Raw genomic sequence first — 21,967 nt, 5'->3', positions numbered from 1 at the left:
GATTACAGTAGAAACAGGGAATAATCACTGCAGGGATTCCTGAGGGAGTGAATTCCTCTCAGGGTAGTTACTGTGCAGCTCTTACACACTTGATCTGTCCATCTCTGGGTGTCTGAGATGGGCAATGGGTCAGTGCATGCCTGTACTCTGTAGCTGCACTGCCCTTCTCCATCTCTTGGGACATCCTTCTTTACCCCTTGCCCCTTTCCTTGGTGCTGGCAGGGATGAAGCAGCTCCTCATCACAGCCTTAGCCACCTGCCAGCTGCTTCCTTCTGATGTCTGTGGTGCTACCCCTTCTCCCACACCTACTGCTGCTGTTAGCTGATGCACTGGGGGATTTCTGCTGCCCTTTGAACCTCCCTGGCTGCCGGAGCATGAAACACCCGCTCAGCATTTCCATGTTCTAGAAAGGGGAGTTTCACTTCGCTTTTGGGCTTTTGGTTTTTTAGCCCCAGGCAGGCTCTGCTTCCTGCTCCTTTACCTGAAAGAGCCCAAGAGCTGCCCTGTCCTTGTGACCAAGTGCTGTGGGAAGCCCTGCACTGTCTTCACCACTGTAAAGTAAGTGAAGAAGAGATGAAGTGAGTGGTGTCTCTGGCATCTGCCCATTGCTGGCAAGACCCACTGTGTGAACTGACTGCTGTCCCCCACACTCTTGGTCACGGACAGTCCCACAAACATGTGGCCGCTGCCTGTGCACTGGGGCTTCCCTGGGGGAATCCCAGAGGCATGGCCCATGGCCAGGGCACGTGCAGAGTGAGTCCCAAGGGATGGAGATGCTGGGGAGCACTGCAGGGCCAGCCTGCCCTGCTGCGCTGACACAGCCCCTGAGAGCTGGAAGGCAGCAGATAGAGCCTTGGTGTCTGGCCTCAGCTTCACTGCCAGAATAGAGGGTCAGTGCCTTGACATGTCCAGCTTAGAGGATGGGCACCAAAACACAGTCTCCCTAGAAGGCAAGAAGCAGCAATCTGGAAATGGCATTGTTCATTTGGCAGAACATATTGTCCTTCAATAAAATATTTTGCAGTGCAAATGTTATTACAGCTTGATACAGCCATTATAGTCGTTAGCAGGGCCTGGGAAGTTTCTCTGAAAAAATCTTTTTCATGTTATGGTTATCTGGACCCCAATCATTACCAGTCTCTCCTTCCCATTAGCACCGTACCTCATTTTAGCAGCGTGACAAACATCAGCAGCCTAAGAAATGCCAATTTTAAAGTGTGACTAAACCCTCACCCACACTTTTAAATTGGGACAGCTGAGAAGGAGCTTTTATGTAAGATGATGCAGAACATTACAGCCATCCCCATCAGGTTGGTTGGGTTTTTTTTTCCTCCTGCCTTGCCTCAAGACGTTGCAATTTTAGCCTGTATTTGCTTTTTTTCCAGCTCATGACTCCACTTCTGACTGGAAGGCACAGCCTCCGAGCAGGGCTCTGCTGATGTCTGTAACATTAGCACAAGGCTGTCAGGGAGCAGACGGCATGTGATCAGGAGAGGCTAAACCAGGGCGCTGTGATTCAGACAACTGGCTTCCCTATTTCTGGCTCCGCTTTGAGGTGCAGGTTCTGCTGCTCCTCATCTTGGAGGTGGGGATGCAGGACCACAGCATCCCACCATGGCTGGCAGCCAGTGCCCAGGACTGCACAGAAGCAGCATGTTCATGAAGCAAGGCATTGGCTATGGAAGAGGAACCAGCAAGGGGTCTGGGATGGAAATAGCCCAAGGAACAAACAGGGTCTGTGCTGGAAATGGCTCAAGGAACAAACACTTGTAGTAGTCCTGTTGCAGAATTTCCTGCACTCATCCCCACACAAGAGAGCTGCTCCATCCCCTCTGGCTCCTCTCCCACTGCTTTTGCTGTGTGTTTCTCAGCAGCGCTCACAAGAGACGGTCATCCCAACTCTTCCTCCTGCCACTTAGTCAAGTGCCTGTGACGGATGGGAGGTGGAGGGGGGCTGCTCCTGGGGAATTTATCCAGCAACCTTCGAACCACACAGAATCGTACAACTTCAGCAAAATTTTAAGCTGCCCTTGGAAATTGCAGGTTATTTTTTATTGAAAGAGATATTTAATTGAAAATTCAGGGCTATGTCTCCTGTTGGTCTATTATGATGAGTGTAATCACTTAAAGTGAATTTTACTTTTAAATTATGGGGCAGTGTCATAGGATAGGACCATAATTTCATTCCCATAAGAGTTGCCCACACACATCTGAGAGCGATGTTATTCCTGCACAGCACGCCAGAGACCGGTGTCTGAAGTGCAGAAACCTACATGAGCCAGGAAGAAGAAACCAAAGTGTTTCTCACCAATCTGCAGTGCAAGAAGTGCTAAGAAAAAAAGGTTGCTCTACCCAAAACACATATTTAAATTTCATCCCTCATGGCAAATACTACCAAAACACCTATTTAAGGCCGTTCTGCAGATACTGTGTCTGATGATAAAAAGGACTGGGATTAAAGTTGCTGTCGTTTGATGTTCAGTAGGTGTTTCTGGAAGAAGCAGTGGCTGCTCCATTCCTGCAGGTCTGTTGCAAAAGCTTTAACAAGGTGACAATGCTGGTTGCAGGAGGCCTGTCCCTGCCTCAGCCAGCAAGCCCACAGAGCCAGCCAACCATCGGACCACAGTATCTGCCCAAACTTCATAGCTTCTTTGGCCCAAACCCTCAGCGTAGAGCCCTCGCTCAAAGGCATCCACAGCCCCCTCTCCCTTCCCAGTCCCCTCTCCCTGCTGTGCTCAGCCTGCTTCTGGCACGGGCTTAGTTCTCTTTTTTTAATCTTTCCTTCACGATTTCTGTAATTTCCTTTCCATCTCTGGTGCATCACTTGCTGTCAGTGCCCTGCCAGAGGTATCTTCCCCACAGCATCTCTCCCCTCTTCCTCTGTTCCCCTCCCAAATGTCTCTGGCCCAGGGAGATGGCACTCACTGTGACTGGGACGCTTCAGTCCCTCCCCATCAGATCTAACCCCTCTTCCTCTGGGTCTTCCCTCTCATATCACCCTATGACTTCCTGCATCAGCATCCAGCCCCACCACTGTGGCCCTATATCTGCATTTCCTTCAGGGAACCCTCCTGCTTCCTGGAGGCAATATTAGACTGAGGGGAGGAGCCAAGAGGAAGTGGAAGTTTGTGCATCCCTCCTCTATCAGCAGATAAGCTGCCTAGCTTGAGTTGAGAGGACCATGCTATTGCGTTCACCCATGGACAATTGCCCTGGCTGCTCAGTTAGAAGACGTGTCTTTCCCTCCTGACTGCTTCTCCCTCCCACCCTCTTCAGCTGTGCCCTTTGCCTGTGGTTCCTCATATTCTTCCCCACCATCCTCTCACCCACCGGCTGTTCCTCTGTGCACCACCGTACGGTTTGGCATAACAGCATCAATTGCATCCCTGCCTCTTAGTCACAGTCCTGCTGTGCCCTGACTGTCCTCTGCACCTGCCCAGCATCACCCCATACCTGACATGCACACGTTTGCCTCCTGCCATCACTGTTTGACTGACACCAGCCACACACCGAGCCGACAGGACACTGCCAGGAAAACGGGTGGAAGGAGCTTACCCTCCATCCCCACTTGGCCTTTCCTTTCCTTCCCCTTCCCCTTTCCTTTTCCTTTCCTCCCACCTTCCCTCATTCCATCACAGATTTTGTGTGTTAACCCACCTCGTTTTGATTCTCAGTCTGCTCTGAGAGGTACCAGTTCAGTCCTCTTCTTGATCTGGACTATTTTCTCAGGATTTTTTCTTAGTATTTTAGGAACTGTTTCCTCTCTGTCCAGCTCGTGCTTTTGCCTCTGCCCTGCCCCTACATCTCAAAGGACCCCTCCCATCTATTTTTTTCCCCTCCCTCTTGCATCGTATGCTCAAAAGGCATAATTAGATCAGAAGAATCAGGGAAGCCTGTGCTTTTTAAGTTCCAGCAATGCTCTGGTCTTGGCAGGTTTCAGTGATGTTGCAATAGATTAATCTACTACCCGGGAAACCGAAGCACCCCACCTGCATCCTGTCCTGCCCTTGGTGGTGACACACACTTGGACTCAGATGGGTTTGATGTAATTATTCCTTCACTATGTCTCTCTGGGCTTATTACTTATCCCATGTAAGATCCTCTCTTACCTTTTTATTTCTGACATTGACCACATCTCTTCTGTCACGCCCTCTCCCTTACCCCCATGTCAGCAGATCTTCCTAGTTCATTTCTTAGCAAAAAATTATGGGTTTTCATAAGTTTCGACCATTGTGATTCTCTTTCCAGTGAAAAGAACGTAGAGGTGAAATGAAACTAAACTACTTGGGGTGTTTTCCTTTGCATATTTGTAATCTCATCCTGAGGAGAACTTAAAAGAAGTTACAGAAGAGCTTGTGATGACTAATACAATGTAGTCATGCAATTAGCACCATGCTCATTTAATAATCAAGGCTGGGGAAAGAAATTGCTATAATGTCAAGAAAATTTGTCAAAAGCCCAAAACACTAACCATCCAGCCATGGAGGTATTAGTTAACCTCTTCTCTTCTGTTACTCGCTGCTATATGACCTAGGTGTGTGGGAGCCCTTTTCTTCTTCAGAAATAACGGTTTGCCAGATTACTCATGAAGAGCAACCCAGTCCTGGAGCTTTTCTCCAATGGTATGTGGAGTTGGAAGTTTCAGAGGAACGTTCAAGCTTCACTTGCATGAAATACAGCAGATTTTTCCTGCCTCCACTCGGCAGTGAAGCTGTATGCTTAAGGAGAAAGATAGCCTCTTGTGTAGCTTTACAGTCCCCACCGTAATTACAGGTACAAATCTTACTGTTGCCAGCACATGGACTCTGTGCTTTTGGTTTGGCTGTTGAAAAAAACCCAACACTAAAAGCTTATCTGAGTGGAAAGCTTTCCTTTGTCCCTGCAGTTTCGGGTGCTGTCTGCCTTATGTCTGACTCCCTTTCTCTGCACGCTGCGAGCTGGGAGAGAGCTGGGCACACTGTGCTGTGCCTGCAGCACAGAAAGGGCATTTTTAATTCATCTTTCACCAGCGGGGTGGTGAGGGGTCAGCTGAAGCTCTATCAGGAATCACAGAGCTTTTATATGCCGAGACTCCAGAGGAGAAACACATGCTGCAGCCAGTACGGGGTCTAAAATAATAGACACTAGGGGGAAATAAAAGCATGTCAGTGGGTGGACTGCTAAGCCCACACAGCCAAATCCTGAGAGGTCCTAAGCCCTCACAAGCAACTCCTGTTGGCTTCAAGAGGTCTTCAGGTGCTCATCTCTCCTAAGGATCTAGCCAAGCAGCTTGTACTTAATGGGAAGGTCTCCACTGGTTGAGTGGAGAGAGAAAGGCTTGTGAACATGATGAAATGATTTTCCTGGATTTACAAAGCAGGTAGCATGGGTCAGGGCTTGTAACAGCAGTACCTGTTCCCCTGGAAATGGTGGTCATGACTCCTGGTGCTGGGAATCCGTTGCTGCTTCTGGACTCGGCACAGCAGAAACAGTGCGTAACATGGGGAGCAAAAAGAGCCGCTGTCAGAAGGGCTCGGAGGCAGCAGATGCTGGTGTGGCTCTCTGGAGGGAAGAAAATCTCTTAATTCAGACAGCTTCAGACTCCTGACGCTTCAACAAACTGCATATTGTACAAAACAAAGCTTATTTAAACAAGAGATTTCTTTGTTTCCACATGACATGGAGGGGGTCACATATGACTCTTCGCAGAGATTTGGAGTAGATGACCTTTGAAGGTCCCTTCCAACACAAGCTGCTCTACAATGCTACGCAAAGAAATTGCTAATAAAACAGTTTTTCAGTGCTCATGCATCCCACAAAGGGCAAATCTTTACCACGAGACTGTATTATTATTGTTATTATTATTATTATTACTATTATTATTAGACACTGAACAGAAGTGCACTAACTTGTAGTATTATTTTCAGTAGTTATAACAATGTCTGCAGCACACCTGCTCTCTGTGGTCATTTCAAGCTGGCTCCTGTGCTGTTGTTATTGGCTCCATACCAAGAGCCAGCAAAGCAAAAAATTTTTCACTTAAGCCCAAACTTACTGTTCTCCTGTCAGCTTCCCTGTAATGTATGACTTCACCATGTCCTTTGACCTCTTGCATTTCTTTATAAAGAAATATAATTAATTGTGAGCCACAGATTAGCTCTGGGGGTTCAAAACAGTTTCATGTGTTTACTCAAAACATGAACTTTTTTCATTTTTTTTAATTTCCAGACAGGAAAGGTGATGAGGGTTAAACAAAGCATCGCTCCTTGCAAGGGCTCCAAAGCCCAGCAGGCCTGGAAGGAGCTGATGAGGGGAAGGAGGAATGGACAAGGGGATTTCTCAGCCAGACCCCAGGAGTCAGAGCTGTGTCTGGGAGCTCAAGTGCAGAAAGGGAAGAGGGACACCTCTACTGCACAAGTAGCCTCAGCCTCAAAGCAGTAAAAAAGGAAAAGAAGATGATGTTTTAGAAAAAACATAAACCAAATCATCTAGTGTAGGCCATCTGGTATGTAAAAGGCTCTTAAAGGGGTGTGGGTTCAACACTGCACCCATCAAGAAGCTTGCACCAGGCAGGATGGACAATGTGGTGTGAGATCCCACTGAGAGAGCCACAGAGGGACCAGCCACAGGGGGACCAGCACCAGGCAGTCCCGAGTGCTCATGGTTTGGGTCTACGGCAGCAGCAAACCTGTTGCCTGGGTGCAGTGCACAGCCTTTGCCTTCTGGCTCCAGGGGGCTGTAAGCAAGAGCTTGCAATACAACAGCCTTAAATTTATACTGCCCAGCTAGGCTGTGAGCATCATCAGGGGTTCTGTGCTGGCCTGGGGACCTGGCAGCCAAGGGCTGGGGTAAGGCTGCTGCATCTGAGCTGCTGACTTTCTCCTGGCATCATGGGGGTATAGGTGATGGTGGATCTCTGCAGGTCTTTTTGTGCTTTGAGGGAAGATAATAACTTACCACTGCCAACAGCAACACCATCACTTGCCCTTTTGTGTGGGGTCCTTGTGGGGAGATAATATAATGACATGTCCCAGAGACTGGGCTAACACCAGTGTCTTTGCTTCTCACTGAGAAATCAAGACACAGAGGAGGTATCAAAGTGGCACCACTTTCCTTACTCATGCATTAATTCATGAGGACTTGTCACACAAATGCTGACAAACCTCATCACTGGAGGAAGGTCTTATTTACTAGCCACAGCGACAGCACCTCTGCAGCAAACCTGCGATACCACAGAAATCCTGGGTTGTCGTCAGAAGGCCCGAGGTGTTTCTGGGAGCCCTGAAGGACCTGGTAACGCCACTTTTTCTGTGCTCTTACTGCTACAGGATTGTTTCTTACGTTGTGGGACGTGCTCACAGCCCATCTGAGAGCAGCTGTTGCAAATGCAACACTCTTAATCCCACAGGAATTTTCTTAGGAAATGGAGGGCGTAGGGAAGTCGCATATGGATACAGGAATAAACAAATAAAACCCTCATAAAACTTCAGCACATTTCTGCTTTTCAGGCGTCCAGAGCCATCCAGCACCATAAGCAAACAGTAGCTGGCAAGAGATCTATCCAGCAATAATGAGAGATGCACTTGGGGTTACACTTTCAAAGGGATGTGAGGTTTCTGGGCCTTATGAACTTAACAGTTGTCCCATAGCTGATGTTCCACAGAAAGCCCTGATAACCCTCTGTAAGTCCAATCAGCACCTTTGAAATCAATGACAATGTTGCCACAGTAATAGCTCTAAAGAGCAATGTTGGCTCTTACATTGAGGAAAGACCATCTATTTTGTACCACTCAGGTTCTTTGAACTAACAGCACTACCCAGGCTTACAGCACCTGACACATCTGCTGACAAGATTCTTTGCTTCTTTCTTACTGGTTTTTGAAAGGAAGCTCTCCTGTAACTTCTTTCTTTTATTACTTTTAGTAGGAAAAAACCCTGGTTCCATAATACACTCAAGGAATGTGATAGAACAGCTCTGCTGGGATGCAGAGACCAGTCACTGGAGATTCGTGTTTGAACATCCTCTTACTTCAATTCTTTTTGCTCAGTGTAGTTCTGAAAACACTCTTGCATGGAAACTAGCATGGAAAAGGTCTAGATTTAGTATCAAGAAAGGTGCAAAACTAGTGGGAAAACAGACTGTGGGTTGGTTTAAAAAAAAAATTAAAATCAACATTTCATTGTTATGTTGAGAGGATCAAGTAATGTCCCAACAAGGTTTGTCACAAATCTGGCACAGAGTAGGCAAAGGAGGTGGCCACACCCTGTCATAAACGCCAAAGCTGGCATTCAGCACCATGCATCAGCTAGGAAAACATGAAACCTCACAGCACAACTCCAATCTAGTCGTGATGCATTTCACAGCTGGATGTAAGACAGTTCTGTGGAGCTTACTTAACGGCACGACGGAGTACCGAAACACGGGGTGATGCCCTGCCCGCCACAGCAGCCACAGAGGACGAGGCTGTGTGGCCTGGCCTGGCAGTCTCAGCCTCAAGTCTACAGCATGCACCAAATGTTCAATGTTAACACATGCCACGTGGCAGGAGGAAGATGTGCTAATATAAATGGGACTGTGTACGTGAGGGCCATCTTACCCTTGATTACTTTCTGTGCACATAATGAGAAGCAGAGTGCTCAGCCCCAGACACTGGACTACATCCCGCTGTGCCTTGGCTGCTGCTCACCACCTACCATAATCTCCCAGTAATCTGAATGGCAAACCCAGTACCAACCTTTGAGGTTACATCATAGAATCACAGAATATCCTGAGCTGGACCCATAAAGATCACTGACTCCAACTCCTGTCCTTACCAAGGGTGGAAGAAAAAACACTTCTGGAGTCCAGGGACCAGGAGGAGCAGCTCAGGAGGCCGCAAACAACCCGTACAATCTTTTTTATCTAAGAATTGTCTACTAAACATCCAAATCATTATGACATCTAATAATGAAAGGAAACCAATAGTAATTTATCTGAAGCATTATGGTCCTTTGGGTAAACTAATTCTCCCTGCCTCTCAAGCACAAGTCCATACAGCTAATGCAGATTGGCTACTCTTTTAGTATCCAAACCAAGATAGATGATCCCCTTGTCCGTGAGATAGCTATACTGTTTCCTATAGGAAGACAGGGTTTGAATTCAAATTGATCCTGAAAAGCCCAAAGAATGGACAGAAATCAAACACATCACAGTACAAAAGCACTTAAGAGGGAAATGTCAAAGGCAAAAATCCCCAACAAACCAGCCCAACCTGTGCCCCTCATGATCTGACCTGCCAGGCAGAATTGTGCAGAGGGACCCACAGCCTTTAGAGATCCAACAACTGTGAGACATCTTGGTATTGCTGGCTCACAACACAAGGAAGGGCAAATGTCATCCTGGGAGACACCTGCAAGAGTGTTTTATATAAGACACAGAAGAAACCGTTGTGCTCTACTTGGAACTGGTGCAGTCCCAGCTGGAGATTAGTGTCCAATTCTCAGCACCAGGCTTTAAGGAAAATGGAAGTTGGACAAAGTCCAAAGGAGCTCATATGAAAGACAAAAGGTTTAGAAGATGCAGGCTGATACAAAAGGCTGATGGAGTGTCTTCTGCATGGAAATGGGACGATGTGGGAAATCTAACAACACTTAACTGTTAGACAGAAACCTGACTTCTTTCTGCTGATTATAAACTTGTGATGTGAAGTGTGATGTCTTCCACTCTCTGCTTTCGTTTGGTGGGCTTGATACTGCAGGACTGCTTTTGCAGTGCAAATTTAGACCACCTGTTAGAGAATCTTTGGACCTTTAATAGGTCCTTAGAGGAACCAGACCTTCATCAGATCAAAATCCATCAAGATTTCCCTCATGATCACTTTTTGCAGTCAGCATTCACCACAATCAACAGCTTTTGAACACATCCAGTTGTCTGGGAGATCGTATGGCTTAGTCCTGCCTTAGGTGTAAGATTGAGCTGAGCCAGCTCTGGGACGTGGTGGTCACTGTGCAGCATCAGTCTGCCTGGTGACTTCTTGCTCTAGGAAACACAACTGGACACACAGGGCTCGAGTCATTTCCAATATGGGCATCTCCAGTGGTGCATCTGCCAGGGCTGGCAGGTACAACACAGGACCTACAGAAGACCTGCATGTTTCTGAACCAGCAGCTGGACTCAGGTGGCTCTTCCTAGGGAAAAATAACAACTAACCTGTGCTCAAGCAGCTGAATTGTGCTGCTGCCCAAGCAGAGGAAGAAGCATCAGAACAGCAGTGTGCTGATTAAATTGCTAATAACAGGGGTACATGGAGCAAGGATAAAGAATTACACCATGCTGCATTGGTACTGCTGGGCAGGAGATGGGGCTTCTGTCCTTCCTATGACAGAGGCTCCCATACTGAAACCAGAGGGACCCACAAGCACAACTTGTCCAAGGACGGAGCGCAGTGCTGTGCCCAGCGAGGCTGGCAGCGGGGTGCACGTGTGAAAGCCAAGGCAGCAGGCAAAGGGGAAGGGCTGGGATGGGGACTGTTTCCCCAGCAGTTACTGCAGGCACATATCCCTGCAGGCACTGCCTCCCCTCCCCTCTCCTCGCTGGAGCTGTCGCTCCCAAACCCTCTGCCTACCCAGGGTGTGGAGCTGGCACAGACCCGCATCGACCCCAGATCCTGTTTCTGGGCCACGCTGACCAAGAGTGCAATCATGCACACTTCCTTCCACATTTATGCAAAGTGCATCCACCCCACACATATTTCCACTGTATTTGAGGCCTTGTGTAGTCTTGGCAAAGTGGATGGGTTTTGCCCAGAATACACAATTTAGTGCTAATTATCTCTTCCTGCTGGGCTTTACAGCACAGAGCTTTCAGTTCAAGAACAACAGCTACAAGAGCTAATGGATTGCTCTGTTACCAGGAAGCAAACCCTTTGCAGAGTGGGGAGGACCCTGCCCCACTGAAGGTCTGGGGAAAGCCCAGCTCTGAAACAATAGGAGGATGGAATTTGTTAACTCTTGAGGGAAGGAGAGAGCATAGCCAGCATCATAATTGCCTTCTGATGGTGCTGCTAAGGAGAACACCCTGACACAAAAAAGCATCTCACCCCTCCCACACTATAGCAAATTATCTTGTAAAAGTAAGGGAAGAAAACTCCCCTCGTTGGGTCAGTGAGAGGCTGTAGATGAGAAAAGGACAAAAAAACCTGTGGGTGAGATTCATCCCCTCCCATGTCACATACAATAAAAGTCCATATTTTCTGCTTTCATTTGGGGTGAATGTATAAGACATGGATTAAACTGCTGCTTTCCAAGCCCCACTTTTTGCATGTATTTGCCCCACATCTAGGATGACCTTTCTGCTAGGGATCCACTTCTTTTTTGGTGATGGGGAAGAGCTTTGCACCACTCTGCTGGCAATTCAGCCGCAGGTAATGAATTAGCAGCATATGGGAGTCACACTTGGAGCCAATAATAATTTAATTCACCTGCACTGGCACTTAACCATCCAGCAATAGCCATTGCAGAGCTGCTCTCTGCACAGCTATTTTAGAAGCTTTATAGACCTGCATGGGGCAATCATTTGAGTCTAACGCTGACTTGATACCAGGAGGAGAATCCAAAGTACCTCCTGGCACAGTGAGTGATTTTACTGATGGTGACCACATCTTAGCTCTCCTTTCAAATGCAGTCTTTTAGGCGTAGGTGCTCACCTACTTGAATATCCTCACAAGTGTAAGAAATAAAATACTGAAATATAGAGCAGATGCCTTAGTACCTTGGACTAGATCCAGTATTGACACAGGACCAACATTACACCCTTCTCAAAGACACTTTCTCACTTGCTCATATGGTGCACAGATGTAGGCTGCTGGCAGCAATCTCTAAGGCAATGTGGGCAACTTCCAGATTTTCAGCTACCATGTGTCTCCATTTCTTGTGCAAGATTCTCATTTGGGTCTCTCTCTGTAGTTTTCATGCTAAAATACCCCCAGTATTGCTGCATTTTGGTGCTCTCGTGAAATCAAGGTCAGGGAAATGGCACTGGATGAATGGGCCACCACCCACTGGAGGTCAGGGATGGTGTCCATCCTCAGCACTGAGATAATCCTGTGGCCTGCCTGCCACTGTGCAGAGGTTTCAGTGGCAGCTCTTCTACTGAGCCTGTTGCTACCAGCAGCACAGGTCTCTGCAGCTTGGAATTGCAGCTGCCAGCACCAAAAAGTAAAGGGCTGTAAGGAGTGAGAGTCCTTCCTGAGTCAGCTGAGGAAAGAGCTGTACAAAGTCTGATGTCCTTTTGCCCCAACAGTTGTGAGCACCCTCCATCACAGTCAGAGGCAGTTTCCTGTCTCCAGAGCAAGTTGTCCAGCAGTGCCTTGCTGGGAAACACCAGGGAAGCTTTTCTTCTGAGAAACAAATGTAAATAATTCTGCTGCTTTATGGCTGGTGGTTTTGCTGGGAGGTGTTATTGCACAACAGGCTTAAATAAAGCCTGAAGTATGATGGCCTCCAGTTTTGTCTGCCTATAATGTTTCTCCTTAGCTCTTCGCATCTATGAGAAGGTTGGTTATGAAGAACAAAAGCAATTCATAGCTGCAGTCTGCTTGTACATGAGCCCTTCTTGCCTGGCCACAGTAATAAATATGTGAGGTACATATTGAAGTCATTCTTCATAATGTTTTGTTCCATAACATTTGAAATGGAAGTAAGATTTTTACCTGTCTAAATAAACATTGAGCTAATTGTGTTAATAAACATAAATCAAAACCATATATCTACTCTTCCTATTCTGCATGGGGGACCAACATGGGCAGCCACCACAGTGGAAATCAAAGCAAAGACACCCCATCCTCAAGCCCCTGGGAGCTCTAGCCTTGGTCCAACTCTCACCTCTCCAGCCTGGTTGGCCTGTCCCTGCTTCTCGTGCACTTTTAGCAGGGTTTGCCATACTCCTTTTCTGTCTGGATAGTCTCCAGCTCAGTACTGTTCCAAGAGACAGGAGAGACCCAACCTCAGCAGACCTGAGCAGTAAGTACAGGACAGCCCATATGGCACAGGGCATCTGGTGACTGAATGCCAGGCGACCTCTGTACCCCAGGAAATGCTCCAACCCTCTCCTCACAGCTACAGCTTTGCTCTCCTAGAGCTCCCATGCTTCACTGACCAGGCATTACTGAAATTAGATCCTGCAGCATGCCTGTGGATAATTATTTATGCTATGCTTATCTTTCGTCTCAAGATAGGGAAACTGGAGGGGAGGCATAGAGAGGTTTCAATTATTTTCAACCTTGAATATGATGTCTGTGATCTGGGATTTCTGCCTCCAGCTCCAATTGTTCCTGCATGAGGGTAGGATGGGGGCACCTGGCAAGACTCACTTGGATCCACCCAAAGAATACGCTGGGGTTTTTATTCAGTAGGGCAGCACACTGCTTACCCAGGGGCGGGGGGAACAAGGCTGAACTCTGGGAATTTTTTGGGAACTTTTCTGACTATCATCTGGATAGCTGTAAATACACTTCTGTGGGGCCAGGTCTGAAAACACTGCAGGGCCATCCCCTTTCCTGGAGAGATGTTATATAGAGACGGGTTGAAAACCAGTGAGGCGATGGACAGTGATGCATTTCTTTTCTGCTGTCACAGCTGATGGAGCTGGTTTACGCATCCGCTCACACGATGTAGGCAGCAAAAGCTAGACCTAATATAGGTGCCTGTAATAGCCCTTGGCCTCTCTGGCAGGCACCCAGAGGTCCCTGCTGCCCAGGGCCACCCCAGTGCCAGTGGGTCAGCACATCTTTCCTGCCCAAGGAGAAGTGAAGGACACCTAGTTTCATGGATTCCCAAAATCTCCTGAGGAACCTGCCTTGCTGGCTGTGCCCAGAGCCTGGCTCATGCACACTGATGATTTCTGCTCCTTGTGAAACACAGGCATGGATGGTATTTTCCTCCAAAGCTTGGGCAAAGGAGGTACCTGTCCCTTATGCAGCAGCTTGTAGTGAGAGCACCCAGTGAGGCTGCTTTGCTTGTCTCCTACTCCAGCACAGTGACTGAACATGCACAGACCAGTTCCTGGGACACTGCAATCAGCACAGGGACATCAACTCCACCAGGGACTGCTTTTCCCATGGGATCAGAGACAGATTCCCTCTGGTGCCCGTGCTTGTTTACATGGTTCTTGTCTCCTTTTCCCATCCTCTCCCTTCACCCAAGTCCTCTAAAGAGGAAACGTGTCTCAGCCAAAGGAAAGGAAGTGCCCCAGCCCTGCTCTAGAATAGCTGCCGTCACAGTTTTCAGTCACTGGTGAGACAGAAATGGGTGGGTTAAATGGCATGTTGGGTTCCTCCTCCTCCTGGGATGAATAATATTACCTCTGGGACATGGCAACGAGCCCTGCCCAGCACAGGGTCTAGAAAAATGCAGAGTCTCAGGGAGAAACCTGTGTTTGGACTGTGTGTGGACAGAAGGATGTGAGTGCATCCCTGAGCCAAGGAGGTGCCACCTCATTTATGTCACATTTGGGTGCACCCAATTTTCCCTTTGCACTGTGTACCTTCCTAGCAGAGATCCCTGGACCTCATTCCGGGGTCAGGCCCTCAAGTCCTTTCTTATGTCTAGCCTGCAGTCTCAGTGTGATGACATCCTGCTGCCAGTGGCTCGTTTGTAAAAGAGGAAAAAAAACCCAAGCCATTTTAACTGTGAATATGCTAAATGACTTAGAGAGCTAATTGTGGCCTCTGCTCTTGTAACAGCCTGGAAGTGAAGAAGAGATATTAATGCAACAGGGCAAAGGACATTTTCCTGCTCTGACAATAACTCAGCAGCCTGGACTTAGGCAACCCTGTGCCTTTGCTGAGGAGGTGCCACAGCGCCAGCAGCCCACACTCATCCTGCTCTCAGGGGTACCCGCTTGGTACCTCGTTCCTGGCTTGACTGGCACCCACCAGCACATTCAGAAATGCTGTGATGGATAAAGCAAACCTGAGGAGTAGAATACCTGTAACCCAGGTATTGTTATCCAACCCAAAAGCAGCAGCATGCAGAGCACAGGCATGGGAGTGGGGGGGGGGGGGGGGGGGGCGGGGGGCAGTTTTAGGTCACCCAGAACAGAAGGTGGTTCTTCGCTCAAAACCTGCCCTGAGATTCACATTCCCCTCCTTGTTGGTGAGAACAAGGTCCAGCACAGCATGTCTCCTTGTTGGCTCCTCTGTCACTTGGAGAAGGAAGTTCTCATCAACACAACGATGATGATGATAATACTAATAGTGCAAGTATCCTTTTTAGAGGGAATGCAATAGTCAGCTACTAATTAGAAATCCCTGAGAGCTCTTCTGTATTTTTTCTTTTCTCTTTTGTCCTCTTAAACAGCAGCATTAATAGGAGAGCAACTAAACTAAGGAAACCCTCTATCACCTACTCTACTCTTGGCTGGACAAGCAGTGGTACATGCTGGGAGTAGTTCAGAAGTGCACTGTGAGGAGTTGAACAACATACCTACCAATAAATACCTACCAAGGACATTAGTCTGGTCCTCTGCCCTAGGCAGCCAAGTTTCACAATTCATGCAGGGACTTCACATCTTTGACACATCACCTTTTCTGTCGAAGTTGGCCAGGAACAGTCATCAGGTTAAAATGCATTGCAAGATGAGAGAAGAGAACATGCAGCACAGGCTCACAAACCCATTGACTAGGAGACCAGGACCAAAACCGTCAGGAGGTTAGAAGGTATTTATAGCAAGGGAATTGTATTTTGCAAGGATATTTAATTTATTGTTGCCATTTTTGACTGAGAAATGCATCATTGTCCCAAATTCAGAGCACCCCAGAGATTATACAGCAGCATTCTTCTACCCCCTAGCACTGCTGGTCATTCAGCAGAATATCTCCATGTGCCATAGGTCACTGATGGCAACACTCACTTTTTTGGGGGGGAGCAAAGGCTCTTCATTCCACAAGGAGAGCTCAGCCCTGCCTGCACTCAGTGAGTCCACATCATTTGACACCACACGTCTAAACACCTCAGTAGAAGGGTGGGCAAATTGCACTTCAGAAGCTACAGAAGGCAGCTCATTGAGTAGAATTATGGAAAAGTTCATTTGTGAAATATGAAGGTGTTAAACATGAGATACCCCACAGGAGTTCAAAATCTGTGTTTAGAAGGAAGCATATGAGTCAGCTATGGTGGACTGGGTGCAGTGCTTGGGTTGAGCACACAGGGCGGTTCTGCTCTGACAGTGAAGGCACACTGCCTCCCAGTTTGGTGTTTTCAGGTGCCTGCTTTTCCAGCAGCAGAGGAGTCCACTGGAGCATGGCCACACCAGCAGGAGAATCCTGTTTGCCTACAGCAGTCAGAAGAGGTGCACTGATGTTTGGGAGGATTGGGCCTACAGGGCAAAACTGAGAGCAGATGGGTAGTGACTGGGTAGCAGGAGGAGCAGAGGATGCACTGGAACAGTGCTTTCAACAGGCAGTTTAAAAAATGAGGAGAAGAAATATTCTTTGGTCTATACATAGTTCTGGTCATGAAATAGCTGCCTTCTTTTTGTGACATCATATTCTCCAGATATTTTAATTTAGTTTTAGATACAGCAAGCTGAACAGGTTTGGATTTCACTGAACCAAACATGTGTCCATCATCAGAGAGGGAGCAATGGAGCACTGCAGATCTTAAACAGGGACGGCGGGGCCGCGGTCAGGAACTAGATGAGGCGCTTTGATGAAGGACAGGAAAGCAGGAACTGAGCTTTTGTTCTCCTTAACACTAAAAATCGGAAAAGAATTAACTGCAAAGGAGCAAAAGGGGATGCTACAATAGGTTTATTTACATAAGTAGTCACGAGTTGAGCCATTTCTGTAAAGATTATTCGCACATGGAACAATCTGTGGCACTGGGGTGGGTTTTCCCCTCCACTCCTCTACCCCAGGGGCTGCAGCTGGAGCCCCCCCTGGGGAGCCACTGGGACCCGGACAGCATGTCCCTGATGCGTGGCCTGCACAAAAAGATTCCTGTAAGGAGCAAGATGATGTACTGGGTCAGCAGAGCCATAGACAGCCGGCAAAGCTTTCATTCTTTCCCCTTCATAAGAGTCACTGGTAGGACTTGAATTATCCCTGCCTGACAGCACACTCACCACTCCACTTGTAGCAGCAACCCCTGCGCCCATGTGTGCAGGGAGCAACGGGGCACAAAGGTTACAGCTTCTGGAAACAGCCCTGGAAGAAAATTGCGAGTGGCAACCGACCACCCAGCCAAATGTCTCCCCAGCTGTTTTGTGGCATCTGCTGGCCCTGAATAAGATGCTTTTATTGTATACAAATTCTAAGTCTTTGCTGCTTAAGCTGAAGAACAGGCCTCTTGACTGCGGTGTAATAGGATAAGCTTGTCAGGCAGTACAGCTGCTCAAGGGTGAAAAATCACAGAAATGCTCCATTTGCCATATTCCTTCAGAACAAACTGCATGTTAAAGTAAAAGGCAGATGGCTTGGTCATGGTAGAGACCCCCAGTTCAACTCTGCCAGAACAACCCCATGCAACTGTATTACCATTCATCAATTAGTATTTTTATTTTCCTAAGCCAGGAAAACCGGCCTTCTTAATCAGGGTTGGGAGAGCTACAGAAACTGTGAGAACACTCATCACAAGTGCAAACGCTAGAATTCCTTGTTCCTTGGTCTACAAAAGGCCTCTCACTGAGCTTCAGGACTTTTTAAGAGCACTTGACACAACAGATTGTCTTGGAGACCAAAATACCAGTGTGAAGAACCCTGATTAAAGAGATAAATTAAAAATTTCTAAAGACAATGCCATATTTTGGGGAACATAAATTGCTACTCTCAAGAATTTATAATTTATAGAGGGGTGGCTGTTCTGCCATGGGCGATGCAGGCTGGCAGCTCCTCCAAACATGGCTGCTGGCTCCTGCCAGAGGAATTCTTAGGAGCTGTCTAAATGGGGAAAAAAAGCTGGCTCGAGGTCAACTTACTCAGCTTGTCTTGATTGAAGTCCCTGTTATCTCCACAACAACAGCTGAGATCATTTGACCTGGTCAGGCTGTAACCACAACCACTTCAAACGCTCCCTCGCTGGTAGCAGCAGCTTGTGGAAAGGTGCTGCTGGCTGTGTGGCCAGCTCCAACCATGAGATAGGTTAAACCTCCTCCCCCTCACTCCGACACTGCTCACAGGGACTCAAAATGAGGCATGTACTAGTCAGATAGCTGTTCAGCTGGTCTGCAGCATTACCTTCCACCTCAGCAAAAGAAATGGAGGACTGCAGTGCATGTGTTTTCCCATTATTGGGTTGATCTGTTTGAGAGAGGAGAAAAAACCCTCCAGGTGCTCTTTTTGTGTGCAGTGACATGACCATGTAAATCTGTTGGGAGCCCTGGTTATTTTCAGAGCTTTGTGTTATTTTCTAATGAAACTATATAAGTAAAAACTTGGCCCAACTGATTTTGTTCTTGCACGCTGAAACCAGCAAAACGCTCCCTCTGTGCCTTTGCAGTAGCTTACCTGTCATTAAACACTTAGGAAGCTTCACAGAATTCAATGGCTCCAGTGATGCTCATCAACAGTCACACAGGATTTGGCCTAAAGAGAGAGCTCCTGAACAGCAAGGGGTGGAAACAGGACCCAGTCATACAAAGTGCTGTCAGATCCGCAGTCTGCCTTTGGGCCCCAGGGTATGTAACAGTGAGCAGCTTCCCAGGTAAAAGAGGAACAGAAACCGATGAAGAATGATACAAGATAGTGTAGGTGTATTTCAGGTTCTTCAGGGTTTAACCAATTTATCCCCTTAATTCCCGAATTAACACGCCATGCAAATCTCGTGATTATTACACAAACCCCAGTCTACATGAAGATGAGGGCAGACTACCCAAGGGCAGTCCCCAACACAGAAAGGTTTAACATCTAAACGCAGAGTCAAAGAACTCGAGACTCACCAAAAGAACAAAGACCAGAACAGAATTCTCAGTATATTTATTTTAAAGATGACTTCCCGTTGTTCTTGTCATTTTTAAAGGTCTTTTTGAGGATCTACTAGTGTAGAGGTGCAGCCGTGGGGAACGTTACCTGGTTGTAGATTAATACTGCCTTTCACATTTGGTGTGCTACTAGGACAAACTTTGCTGTAAAAGTGCTCCTGACACCAGCACATTTCATATTTAATCCCAAATATTAATTTAATTTCTAACAACAGTTTAAAAGGAGATTTATTTTTTCATGTGAAGCAATGAAATATAACTTCCCCTAGAGACAACATATGTAGCCATGTGTATGATAGGCATAACACACACAATTAAGAAGACTGTGTGACAGATTAGTGACCAGAAGTCATGAAAGAGCAGAGGGATAAAACAAAAGCTGTGAATATTTGATCAGTTTGAAGAGTTAATTTGATCATCATAACCCTTTTGTACTAATTTTTTTGTGAAAATTAGGCTGTGCAAATATCATTAGAACAACTGCCCAAGGAAAACATGCACAATAAATGATAAAGTGCAGACTCAAAGTATACTATAATACTGGATTTCCATTATGAAATGCAGAGACTATTCTCTAGTGACAATTAAACAAGCTATTCTGCCAAGGAAGAGGATAAAAAACTTTTGTGTTTATTTACCAGGACGTGAATTGAAAACCTACAACACAATCTCCACCCCACGCTCTCAGCAGTGCTGTATTTTCTCTCTGGTAATAGCTTTGATTGAAAATCACTGCTCAGGCTCGTGGCCACCATCATCCTGGGCACGCACATCGGCCAAGGGCTGCTTGTACAGACACTGACTCTGGGCTTACCGGCAATAACTGCATTAGAATAATTTTACTTAAGAGTGTGAAGACAATGTCTGCTGCCAGCTTAAGCTATTATTGCTCCTCTCTCTCTGAAGAATAGCGCCTTTTAAGGTAACTATAGTGCATTCTGGGTTGATATGCCATGATGAATTCTTCTACTAAAAGGTAAAATAGCTATTGAAGGGCACTGAGATTAGCCAAACCAACAAAACTTCCCAATTTCTTTTTTTAGTGTCCATTAATTAACCTGATGATCTGGAATTCAATACAATTAAAATCCCCAAACTTTCAAGCTCATGCACACCGCATTGCTGAGCATTGCTGACTCACCAGTTACATATGTGGAGAGGCTGATCCAGAAACCCTGCAAGCAGATAGCGATGGGGCTCTGGAGAATTTGAGAGTGTCACCAGACACACCACAGGGATGCCACACCACTACTCCTGAGAGAGGGGAAAGCTGTAACTTCACTATGTCGTCTAGTTTTCTCTACCACTTTAAGTGCCTCTTTCTGTTCAGGACCTCAGAAGGGTGTTCCCCACCACAAGGCATGAAGCTTAACATGTACTACTTCTGTAATACTGTTCCTGTTTTGTAGTATTTTTCCTATTCTCTAATACTTGATAAAAGATGACATACTAGTGTCACAGTTTTGCAACTGGAACTGATTTTGAAAGATAATGGCAATTAATTACGTTCTGGAGTCCTACAAGGGTTGCACTAGATGATCTCCAGAGGTCCCTTCTGACCCTTAACATTCTGTGACTGTGTGTGGTGCTGGGCTCAGGTGAGCACCCTGTCCTGTGCCACATTTGAAGGACACTTTTTGTCAGCCTGGACTTGTGACTGTCACTGTTGCTTGGCTAAGTCACACGTGGTGAGCATGAGGGAGAAGCCAGCATGGACAACAGCCTGGGCACACATGGCAGCTGACATGCTTTTCATCTTCTGACCAATGACCACCTCACAGGACAGTGAAGTTTTAATAACTCTACATTCTGGTTTTGCTGTCTTTTCCAACTTTTACTTCAAGTTCAGCATGCAAAAGCTTCTACACTTTTCCTTTCACTCTTTTCCATGTGAAAAACTTGCTCTCCTTGAAACTGCCCTGCCATTAAGTTACAGAGAAGGTCCCTGCAGCTGCAGCCAGGCTGCTGCCAGTACCTTGAGGGATGGACTCCTTCACAGCTGCCCGGGCTCTGCACTGCAGGCACTCCACTGGTGGGGCTGGGCATAAAGTCTGTGTTTCCTAAGCACCTCTCTGTTCCAGCTGAGGTTGCTCTGCTAAATGAAGATGCATCACAGGTTTTGTGTTTTTCAAATGGGTAATAAATGATGTTATAAGGTCACAAACATCAGAGGCATCTCTGGGCTTCACAGATGCAAAATTCAATACACCAATCCATTCTGAAGATAAAAATGTTAATAATTGTTTCCTAGTTTAAGTAATGAATATAAATTTTCTCCTCCAAACCCGAGACATTTCCTGCATCATAATTGCTAGGACTTGATGCTCTATCCCAGCATAGTTTTCTCTTGCTTCATTTAAGGTTTGGGAAATGAAAGGTACTGGCCTTTCACATGCAGCCGTCACTTACGTGTGTAACCTTGGATTTATTAAAATTCTTGGTTGTATTACTAAAGACAGCAAAATATTAGTTCCATACCCTTTTCAACAAAGGTCTTACTGGTTTTATTGCTGTAGACAAGAAAGATGCTCCTGGAATTCAAAAAATGTGAAAAATCTTAAAATAGTTTCAAAAAGGTGTTTTTCATTACCTAGAACAGCAGAGAGACAGTTTTACCTATGGGAAATCCTGACCTACCTGGTCGATTCTGTTACAGTAATAGTTAGAAGGCAACATCACTGATGCAATATAAACAGTTATTGTTTTCAAAGCAGCATCCTAATGTTTACCTCAATGATATTACCAAGTGAGGAGCTTACTCCACTTAAAAGGGCAATATTTGGTATACAGCAAAGTACAGACAAAATGAAACACTGAATATATGGGATAAATCTTTTGTATGTATTACTGCTGAGATTGAGAATTACTCAAAACTGAGATATGTGAATATAAAGGAATTTAGAGGACACTGGTTTAAAAGACCAAAAATTAACAACTGTAATGCCCCTTTAGGGATTGTTAAAGAACAGAACTTTATGTAAAGAGCAGTCTCTAAACTTTGCTTCAGCCACAAAACATTCTAAACATGCCCA

The sequence above is a fragment of the Gallinula chloropus genome, assembly GCF_964237585.1.
Source record: "Gallinula chloropus genome assembly, chromosome: 2".
Lineage (NCBI taxonomy): Eukaryota > Metazoa > Chordata > Aves > Gruiformes > Rallidae > Gallinula > Gallinula chloropus.
Note: the sequence above shows the minus strand (reverse complement) of the source record.